Raw genomic sequence first — 10721 nt, 5'->3', positions numbered from 1 at the left:
TAGTATCATACCATCATAACATATATGAGAAGAACATAACCCGTGTCATGCCAACAACTGTTTTTAGAATAAATGTGTTTAGTTCCGATGCAAAGACCTTATCAGTGACTCAATATTAACGCCAAAATATGCAATCTTTAATGACTTGACAACAGTATCGTAATTATATCCCTTCTTAATAAGTCTATTCAAAGGTTTTGTAAGTTTCTAAGGTGAATGGTCCGTGTAACACTTATCAATTCAAAGTTTTAAAAAGTTTTGAAATTTTAGATTTTTGGAATTTTGATCAAAGTTTTAAAATATCAAAATTTCAAATTGTGTAAAAGTTTTGAAATTTTGAAATTTTAACCAAGTTATTAAAATATTAAAATTTCAAATATCGTTTTTAAATTTAATAGTTTAGGAATTTGATCAAACTTTTAAAATACTAAACCTTACATGCAATATTGATTATTTCACTTTTTGAAAGTTTGATTTTTTAAATTTTTGATTAAAATATCAAAAATAGAAAAGGGGCAAAAAGAGGGGTACCTGTAAAAAGCGAAACGAAATAAAAGCGGACAGAAACGAAACAATATGAATTGAAAACATACTGATACTTAAAAGTTTATGTATGAAATAAAACCACAGACAGACAGTTGTAAGCGCAATCTAATTAAAAACCGATCACTCATCGCTCCTGTTTCTGATATGTCGCGTGGGAGATCTAACGAAACCGGCTTTGAGGTCACATGTGAGTGAACTAAAAGTCATGAATTTATAAAGATATGCAAATGAGTTGACGACCTATTGATAAGCCAATCAAAAAAGTTTATGAATTATTATGACTGACGATTTCGTCGTAAATAAAATGAGTTACATCCCTTTGCCTTACGTTAAACTTCCAAGATCGTGGAAGACTCAATTTCATTGGTCGAAAAAGACACACCTACGAGGTCACTCACATGTGACCTCAAAGCGGGTTTCGTTAGATCTCCCACGCGACATATCAGACACAGGAGCGGTGAGAGATCGGCTTTTAATTAGATTGTTGTAAGCGGTGAAAAATTGGATGACAAAATAAATATTTCTCAAAAGAAGAGAATTCATTTCAAAACCAGACGTACGTACGGCTCTGATATTGGCCATTTTAATTGCTGATTTTTCTAGCACCCATATTTTAGGAGAAACAGGAGTAACAGTAAAAACTGAACAACTCGCAGTAGGTCAAATAGTATGATTAGGTTAAGCATGTATATATATTTTGTACTGATCTCTAAGCAATAAAAAGGCTCAATACACGGTGTATTATCTCTTTTGATTTAAAATTTTTCTGTTTTGCTCTCCGACTTCTTACTTTCTGCAATCATGTTGGCTAAAGAATATCATTTCATGTACATTATGAACGATCATCTTTAACGTTTTAATCTGTTCTTTGTAAGTTGTTGGCCCTAAATATTCAGCTTTGAGCGTTCCCTAAGAAGTTCGATCAAGAAAAGCGCTTCAGTCGTAACTTTTAACGTTTTGTTTTCATTTTTATCGGTTGTATGACGATCATAATTATATTGAGTTGTATCAATGATTATAGTTAATATTTTTTTGGTACTTAAAGCTCTGGTTTTGTAAAAGTTGAAACCTTTCATATCATATATAAACGTATGTCATAAACATTATTTTCACGAGCATTCGTATTTATGTAATATTTGCCGCTGTACTACATTGCGCCCATCTAGCATTCATATTTATGTAATAGTTGCCGCTGTACTACATTAAGCGCCCATCTATCCATTTGTAGGTGTCGGCATTTTGAAAATTGAAAATTCTGTTCAAAAGTTTATATCAACGATAAATGGTAATCACTGCATGAAATGATGCATTTAATATAAAATTAAATGCATATGTTATGCATATTAAATTTCAAATTACAAAAAATATTATGCATTTACTTTGCTGGAAAATTTCTAATTTAATATAGATTTAAACTAAATTTAATATTGCAAATAAATTCCCAAATTTCAACCTAGTTTAAAGGTATTTTTAAATCTAAATAAATTTCGAATTTAAAGAATTTAAGTATAGACTAAATTTGAATAAATTTCTAATTTAAAGAAATGTTTATGTAAATTAAATTTGAATAAATTTGAGATTTAAAGAATATTTAATATAAATTAAATTTGAATAAATTTTAAATTTAAAGAAGTTTTGATATAATTTAAATTTGAATAAATTTGAGATTTAAAGATCTTTTAATATAAATTAAATTTCAATAAATTTCAAATTTAAAGAATTTTAAATATAAATTAAATTTGATTAATTATGTAATTAAATTACATGTAAATTCAAATAAATTTCTTGTTTATGACTTATTTAAATTAGAACTTCCATCAAATTTAATGCAATTTAAAGTCAATATAATCCTGTTTAACTACTTACAAAACAATAGTGCAAATGAATAATAAAGAAAAGGCAGAATTTTTCCCTCTGCTTTTAAAATTTATTTTTTTTGGAAAAGGGATGTTGGGGATTTGTTTTTACTTTAATCCAAATATCTGGTTTGGAAATATCTAATTAAATAAAAAAACAAAAATTAGGAAAAACAGGAATTTTCAATGGTGATAACTTTGTAGCTACTGTACATATAACATTGATCCTCCAACTTTTCTGATCCATGTTTACAAAGTATTAGACTTGAAAGGCATGGATTGCTGCTCTGTGTATTTACAGTAGAATAATATTTGTGGTTTCAAATGGCAATGTGCAAATGTATAATTTGTCAGTAACATTGAAGACTGTATTTTTAAGATGAAACTTAAACAATAATCCAACGAATACATGTTACTCATTTGCAAAGCTCAATACCATTTTGTAAATATGCCTTTACCTATATGTTTAAAATGGCAATGCATCTGAATTTATATAAGAACTTGAAGAGTTAGAATCTAAGACATACAAAAAACACAAACACCAGATATAAACTATAGGACAAGGCTATCTCTATGTGTGATTTGGATTTTGACAATGGCAGCAATATACAATACAGGAGATAACAAAAACTTTTGGACAAAACATAACCATACACAACAATTTCTAGCATTTTCTTATTGTCATCCTGTCTAGGGCATAGTTATTTTCAGGGCATAGTTATTTTCATTACTTCTAATCGGGTCAGAATAATAAAAAAATTTTTTTTTGAGTTATCTCCCTTTGTATATACTTCAATAAAAGAAACAAAGTATCTAACAAATTAATTTTATTCAGATACTGACAAATTAGAGTTGTTTTGGTGATAAATTAAAATAAAATCTCAAAAAGTTTGTTATACAATTTTAAAAACATTTAAAACAAATAAAAAAAACACTTTTGTTTAAAAAAAAGTCAAGTTCTACATCAAAGAACCTCATCAAATTCAAACTAATTAATAAAATAATGGTTATTGACATATCAACATGCTTACTTGTATAGATTATTTAAGAATCATAACAATTTGGTTATAACAAATAGCAAACATAGGCACCTTTAAATTTTAAGTTTGGCATCATAAAAATATTAATGAATAATCTCCCCTGCTAGCATTATTTGTCAATTTTAAAAACTTCAAAAAGCAAAAAACAAAAAACATAACATTATTTACATGATTAACATAATTCGTAAATACACAAGAGTGCACACACTGAAATGTCTCGCCTTCTTTACTTATCATTGATATTATGTTGATAGTCCTAAGTATAAAGCTTTATTAAAAACTGTCACATAAACTTAACATTAACCAAGATAACTAAACAAAGAGAAATGAACCATGAAAATGAGGTCAAGGTCAGATGAACCATGCCAGGCAGACATGTACAGCTAACAATGCTTCCATACAACAAATATAGTTGACCTATTACTTATAGTTTTAAAAAAATAGACCAAAACACAAGAACTTAACACTGAGCAATGAACCGTGAAAATGAGGTCGAGGTCAAATAAAACCTGCGCGACTGACATATAGATCATAAAATATTTCCATACACCAAATATAGTTGACCTATGGCATATAGTATTAGATAAAAAGACCAAAACTCAAAAACTTAACTTTGACCACTCAACCATGAAAATGAGGTCAAGGTCAGATGACATCTGCTCGCTAGACATGTACACCTTACAATCATTCCATACAACAAATATAGTAGATTTATTGCATAAAGTATGAGAAAAACAGACCAAAACACAAAAACTTAACTATAACCACTGAACCATGAAAATGAGGTCAAGGTCAGATGACACCTGCCAGTTGGACATGTACACCTTACAGTCTTTCCATACACCAAATATACTAGCCCTATTGCTTATAGTATCTGAGATATGGACTTGACCACAAAACTTAACCTTGTTCACTGATCCATGAAATGAGGTCAAATGAAAACCATCTGACAGGCATGAGGACCTTGCAAGGTACGCACATACCAAATATAATTATTCTATTACTTATAATAAGAGAGAATTCAACATTACAAAAAATCTGAACTTTTTTTTCAAGTGGTCACTGAACCATGAAAATGAGGTCAAGGACATTTTACATGTGACTGACGGAAACTTTGTAACATGAGGCATCTATATAAAAAGTATGAAGCATCCAGGTCTTCCACCTTCTAAAATATTAAGCTTTTAAAAAATGTTAGCTAACGCCGCCGCCCGATCACTATCCCTATGTCGAGCTTTCTGCAACAAAAGTTGCAGGCTCGACAAAAAAAAATCCTGCTGCTCGAACATTGATTAAAATTTCATTCCAAATGCTGTATGCAAGAATAAAAATAATAAGGTGTAATGTAATACTTCAAATATGTACAATTGAATAAAATAGCACACAAATAAACTTTTATCAACAAAATTATGTAATGTCAAGGAAAAAATTGTCAATATTGAATGTACTTGGACAATTAAAGAAAATAATAAGTTTATATGTTTATAAATATATTTTGTTTACAAATTTGATGAAGTCAACATGTGCATGATGTGTGTACTTTGTTATTATTCATATAAATAAAATAAAAAATTCTTTGAGCCTTATTTTTGATAGAAATTTATTTATAATGAATGGCAATAACTTATTTTGATTTTATTGAACCATAAAATTAATTTTCAACTATTTACATTTTACATAATCCTCTTCGCAGAATATCTAATGTGAAGAATCAAAAAGTTATCTCCCTTTGACCAAGGGATTATAAATAATGTGAAATCTTACAGGAAAAATCTTGACAGCAAATACAAGACACTGAAATGAGCCACACTCAAATTGTTATTCAGCATTTAATTAATTAGAAAATGCAACATAAAGTTTAAGTAAAAAGAAATATGTAGCTTAACCAAACACAATAACTTAATCTGATGTCACCGATATGCTGCACTTGTAAATAATTTTAATAGAAAATGCAAATGTTGAAATAAAAGAGCAGTAATTCATTTTTTTACTTTAAAAAATAATCAAATTCAATAAACCAAACCACTTCATTTTAAGGGTTCCCCCCTTAAACTGAAAACTGTCAACTATAATTCAAAAGTAAACATGAAGGTATTTTTGTTCTTGCAAATTCCAAAAGTGTACCTTTGAATTGGTCCTTATTAAAATTTAAAGAAATTTTTATTGATATCTCTCAATTTTTTGACATATGCCCTTAAGTAAAAACCCATGCAAGTTCTGTACATTTCTTGTGACAAGGCCTCTCTGATTTACTTGGACTTCAGCTCTTTGCCTTGTGCATTCAGCTGTCTCTAGTATTTACAGTCTAGTAAATGACTTTAGTTTATCCATGTAAGATTTAAAATCTTGTGACAGTCAAATCCCAGTTGTGATCAGGCGAGTTTATCTACAGAATCACTGTCCTAACTTGACATTAAATCAATTTGCATGGCCTTTCTAAGTTTGTCCTTTTCTGACACTGGCAGTTTCTTGGCTTAAAGGACCTTAGCTCTATTTTGTAGCTTCTGTAATAAAGTAATAAAAAAAATGTTTAATTTTATTAAATTGACAAGTGATATATATATGTGACAAAAGCAATAATTTTATGCATGCAATTATTCTATCTTAATGCAGTTGTAATCAAAATCATATATTTTTAAAAAAGATATTCTAATGAGTGACCCAAAAATATCTCGTGGAATAACTCTATATAAAGAATAGCTAGAAGTTGTGATAAATTTTCTATTTTCAGTGGACCATGAAATTGGGGTCAAACCATTAATTTATCCTTAGAAAGATCATAACATAAGGCACATGTGTATTTATTTTTAAGTTGATTGGTCGTTAACATCATTAACAACTATCCTGACCAAAAACTTTTACCAAAACTTGAACCTAAAGCAGAACAGATGAAAGAATAAACAAACAAAAGCATAGATCATTAAACATAAACCCCTTCTACTATTGTAGGCTGGCATAACAATTTATTGCAACTATTACACATTGTGATTTATTTATCAGCATCAAAAAAATTATTGATTTGTATCAGTTTAGTTTTTCAATTATATTTTAAAACTAACTCCTTCTATCATTGTTTGGTCTTATTCACGGTGTAGAATATATACAACTTTTATAATTTGATGTGTGATCCCCTCAGGGGTTCAGGCTTATATTTTGGCAAGTGTTTGATGTGTCTATGGGCACTATGGAGGTCTAAAATTAAGTAGCACCCCCTTTTTTCCCTAGGGAGATTGATATTGGAATAGCTCATTATTGAGTTTGTTGTCTTTATCAATTTCCATATAAATCACAATATCAGATACAGCAATTTTTTTTTCTTTTGACATATAAGAAGTATTTGTAAATAGTATTAAAATACAATCAGCTGTATACAATATAACCAAAACAAAAATCTGAGACTGGATTACTGCCCTTTTATCTATTTATTATTTGATCTATAAAATAATATTTAATCAATAGAAATGTGAAAATTTCAAACAAGATTTAAGTCAGTTATTGTTTGATTTGGCTAATTCTACTAAATACACAATTATTTTGATTTTTGTTGTTGTTTTTTTTTCCTGCTATTGTTTGTAACACTCTAATAAAAATGAGTATGAATTCAATCCTCCATGACTCTATTCATGCTATTTGTTAGATGTCTCTACTCTCATTGGCAACCACACTTCATCTCCTTATAAATTAATTTTTGCAGGCCTCAACTAACAGTATTTTCCATAAAATATATAAAACAATAAAAAGCTAGTACAATCATAACAATGAGTACTATTAATTTATCCCAAGACTTGGTCTGGTCATGTCAAATTAATGTAATCATCAAATAGCTTACTTCAAAATAGAACCAGCTGCTGTTTTACATGTCCAGACTAGATTGTTTATGCCTATAAGCATCACAAACAGCTGCTTACTGCAAAATAAAACATAAAAAGTTCCTAAAATAAATGTGTATTGCCAGGAGATAATTAGTTGAATTTAAACATTCATATTATATTTGTTAAACTTGGTCTATTCCGAAAGAGTGTACAGGATTCCCAATACTCAATATATATATATATGTCTAGCGGGACGGCTGCAGTGCAGGCGATTTGGTGTCACGATATCACAGTAGCATGGGTTCGAATCCCGGTGAGGGAAGAACCAAAAATTTGCGAAAGCAAATTTACAGATCTAACATTGTTGGGTTGATGTTTAGACGAGTTATATATATATATAAAATATATATATTTTACAATGTTTGGCTATTTGAAACATTATGATCACATGTATATATTCTGACAGACATTTCAACATACATGTAATATATACATAAGGTATATTTATAGATTTTAACAAGGCTAAGTAAGTATATAAGCTGATAATACTAAAAAGGCATACATGTAACTCTTATCTTTTATCAAAGACAATGGCACGTCTCTATTTGAATTACATGACTTACAATGTACATTTTATCTTTTGAAAGATTTTTAAAATCATAAATTCAGAAAATGTAGACAATATATATATATATACAATATATACCTTCATATGTGAAGGAACATGGATGGCTGTTGTATTCCCTTATCTTTGAGCAGCTGTTTCTGCTTGAAATCGATTCTCTGTAACAGTTGGTGCAATTCTTCAATTTTTTCACTGTCATCAAGATTTCTGTTTGGGAATCCATCATCTTCTTTATTAGCTAAGTAAAATAAAAACTTTTTGAGAGAATGTAAATATTCAGCATGATGTTCATACAAAATGATATTAAGTTTAAATTCTTTTATATAAATGCCTTTTAAACTTGAGTCGCTGAACTGTAGTAACATGTATATAAACAGCATGTAAAGGTTTGAAATGTTTCCAAAAAAATACTCAATAATCATAATATAAATGAAGGAAGTATGGTAACAGTACATGTATGTATCATTTGTTTGGCTAGTAATTGGATCAACATCAGTTGGTCTTTAGCGGATAGCATTTATTTTGGAAACATACCACATTGTTTACCTTATTATCTAATTAATCTTCATATACAACATGTACAATGTGTATCTTAGTTTTCTCGTTTGAATTGTTTTACATTGTCATATCGGGGCCTTTGCGGTATGGGCTATGCTCATTGTTGAAGGCTGTACAGTGACCTATAGTTGTTAATGTCTGTGTCATTTTGGTCTCTTGTGGACAGCTGTCTCATTGGCAATCATAGACATACCACATCTTCTTTTAATATATCAATAAGCATTTGAATCACAGGCACTTGTTTCTATCCATTGGAAGACCCACTATCAACGTATATTTTCGAGAAGGCAGTGGCGGATCCAGAAAAAAATTTGGGGGTGGTCCCAAATGAATATTGAATGGTATGAAAAAGGTTAAAAAATACCTTCGACATTATGGAAGATCATGAATTTGGACAACACCATGCAATGCACATATTCCTAGGTAAAGGAATTTAAAGACATGTAAAACTGATTTTTATTTAAGACTCTATACAATATCTTGCAATCTAAAATAGCACAACATACAACTGTCATCTGAATTAGGCAAGCTGTAAAAAAAGTTTAGCTAAAATGTTCCGAATCGGTAAAAATAGTTCTACGTAAAATTGTTCAAAATTTACTAATTAAACAAAGAGTCGTTTATCAGGTCATTCAACATCATGCATCACGGGTGTTTCCTTGCAAAGTTCATATCTATAATTTGTTTTATGTTAAGTTCCAAACTGTAGTGCACATGCATCAACGCAAGTCCGTTTAACGTGATTGCCCCATAGTTGTTCTCAGGTAGGTTTTTAAAAGTGATAACTCACTCTTGGATCGCTTACATTCGCAACTCGTCACCCCCATGGTAGCTATGATTTTTAAGATAACAGAAATATTTGGAAAGTCAACTTCTTCATATTGAAACCCCTAAGGTGACTGGGGTATAAAAATATGGTCACTTGGTCTTCTCCTGACCTGCAGTAAAACGCTTGCCGAAGTGGGGCGTCCGTTTGGCTGTGCGGAATGTATCAAGTTCGCAGTCACGTCCAGTCAGAAGGGGGACGTTAAATCCGATGCCTCGTGTAAAGAGAGTGCCACGCTCTTTGCACGTTAAGAACCCTTGCAACAACTCTTTGAGGGGTCCGTAGGTGGCCTGTTGCAAGGCAAAATTTCTGTCCCTATCCAATATACCCTCATTTTCCAGTGGCAGTCCAAATTCCCCCGACCATCATCCCAGATGGCCTCTATCGTATCCACCTACCTATTGTATTTTTTTGTGAACTTGTTCTCGTCCTGAATATGCATGAAATATTTGCCACTGGACGTTAAGCAACCAACAATCAACTAATCTTCATATTGACGAGCTGTTTTGACAATTTAATTACATGTATACAGGTGAAACGCATTGATCCGTATTCTATCATTGTGACACCTCCAGGTATCCAGGTAATTCATAACCAATTAGTGAAATGAAAGGATTAATCTTAAGTGTTAATTTATTAATTAGCTAGTTATTGAAAAAATAGACACTTTAAAAAAAAAATGAGGTTCGTCATGGGGGTGGTCCGGTGCGCCGTGGGACCACCACCTGGATCCGCCACTGGAAGGGGCCCCGAGAAGGTACCCAACTAATTTTTTCACCTCTCCGCTTAAAACCACTATTTCTGGTAAATATATATACGTTAATAGTGGGTCTTCAAATGGATAGAAACAAGTGCCTGTGATTTGAATTTATACCAATATCAAGGGTACAAATCGTAGTGTCACCTGGGTAAGTAGGGTACATGTACCTATAGAACAAGTCAATTATCCAATAATCTTAAAAACTATAGCACAGTTTGTAATTATTCCGTGACAATAAACAATAATTGGGTTTGCACGACACCTTGACCATGTCCCCTCCTTTTTATAAGGTTTTGGGAATAATTAATTGGGCATGCATATCAGATTAATCATAAAAAGTAAATTGATTGTGTAAGGTTATGTAATATATAATGATCTATATTAAAGTAATGCGGTTACCAAATCGAAATTCATGTTGAATTTGAAGTGTGTTCTTCTTTTGGGATTTGAAAATCCCGCAACATGATAACCCGAATAAGCAACATGACGACTTAAACATTGCTGTAATAGAAAACACTCGAGACAACCGAAAGGTGCACGGTCGCACTAAATACCAATAATATGTTATTAAGCCAAATAAAATAATGTATCCTAATTGATAGATTGATATGATGCGTATATAATATAATTGTTTAAAGGATGTGAATAACAGAATAAATGACAGACACATGATCTCCAGAAATTAACTAGTAAAGATA

At 30.6% G+C, this 10721-nt stretch overlaps 1 long non-coding RNA gene across 1 annotated transcript; it reads right to left on the bottom strand.

Annotated features, from left to right (window-relative positions):
* Positions 1 to 5328: 5328 nt before the first annotated feature.
* On the bottom strand, positions 5329 to 10491 carry LOC143076534 (uncharacterized). The gene is made up of 4 exons (XR_012978688.1): positions 10423 to 10491; positions 7961 to 8117; positions 7272 to 7349; positions 5329 to 5946 (listed from the first exon to the last, which is right to left on the bottom strand). It is a non-coding gene; the product is annotated as an uncharacterized LOC143076534 (long non-coding RNA).
* Positions 10492 to 10721: the final 230 nt, after the last annotated feature.

The sequence above is a fragment of the Mytilus galloprovincialis genome, chromosome 5, assembly GCF_965363235.1.
Source record: "Mytilus galloprovincialis chromosome 5, xbMytGall1.hap1.1, whole genome shotgun sequence".
NCBI classification, from domain to species: domain Eukaryota; kingdom Metazoa; phylum Mollusca; class Bivalvia; order Mytilida; family Mytilidae; genus Mytilus; species Mytilus galloprovincialis.
This window is presented reverse-complemented; position numbering and strand designations above follow the sequence as displayed.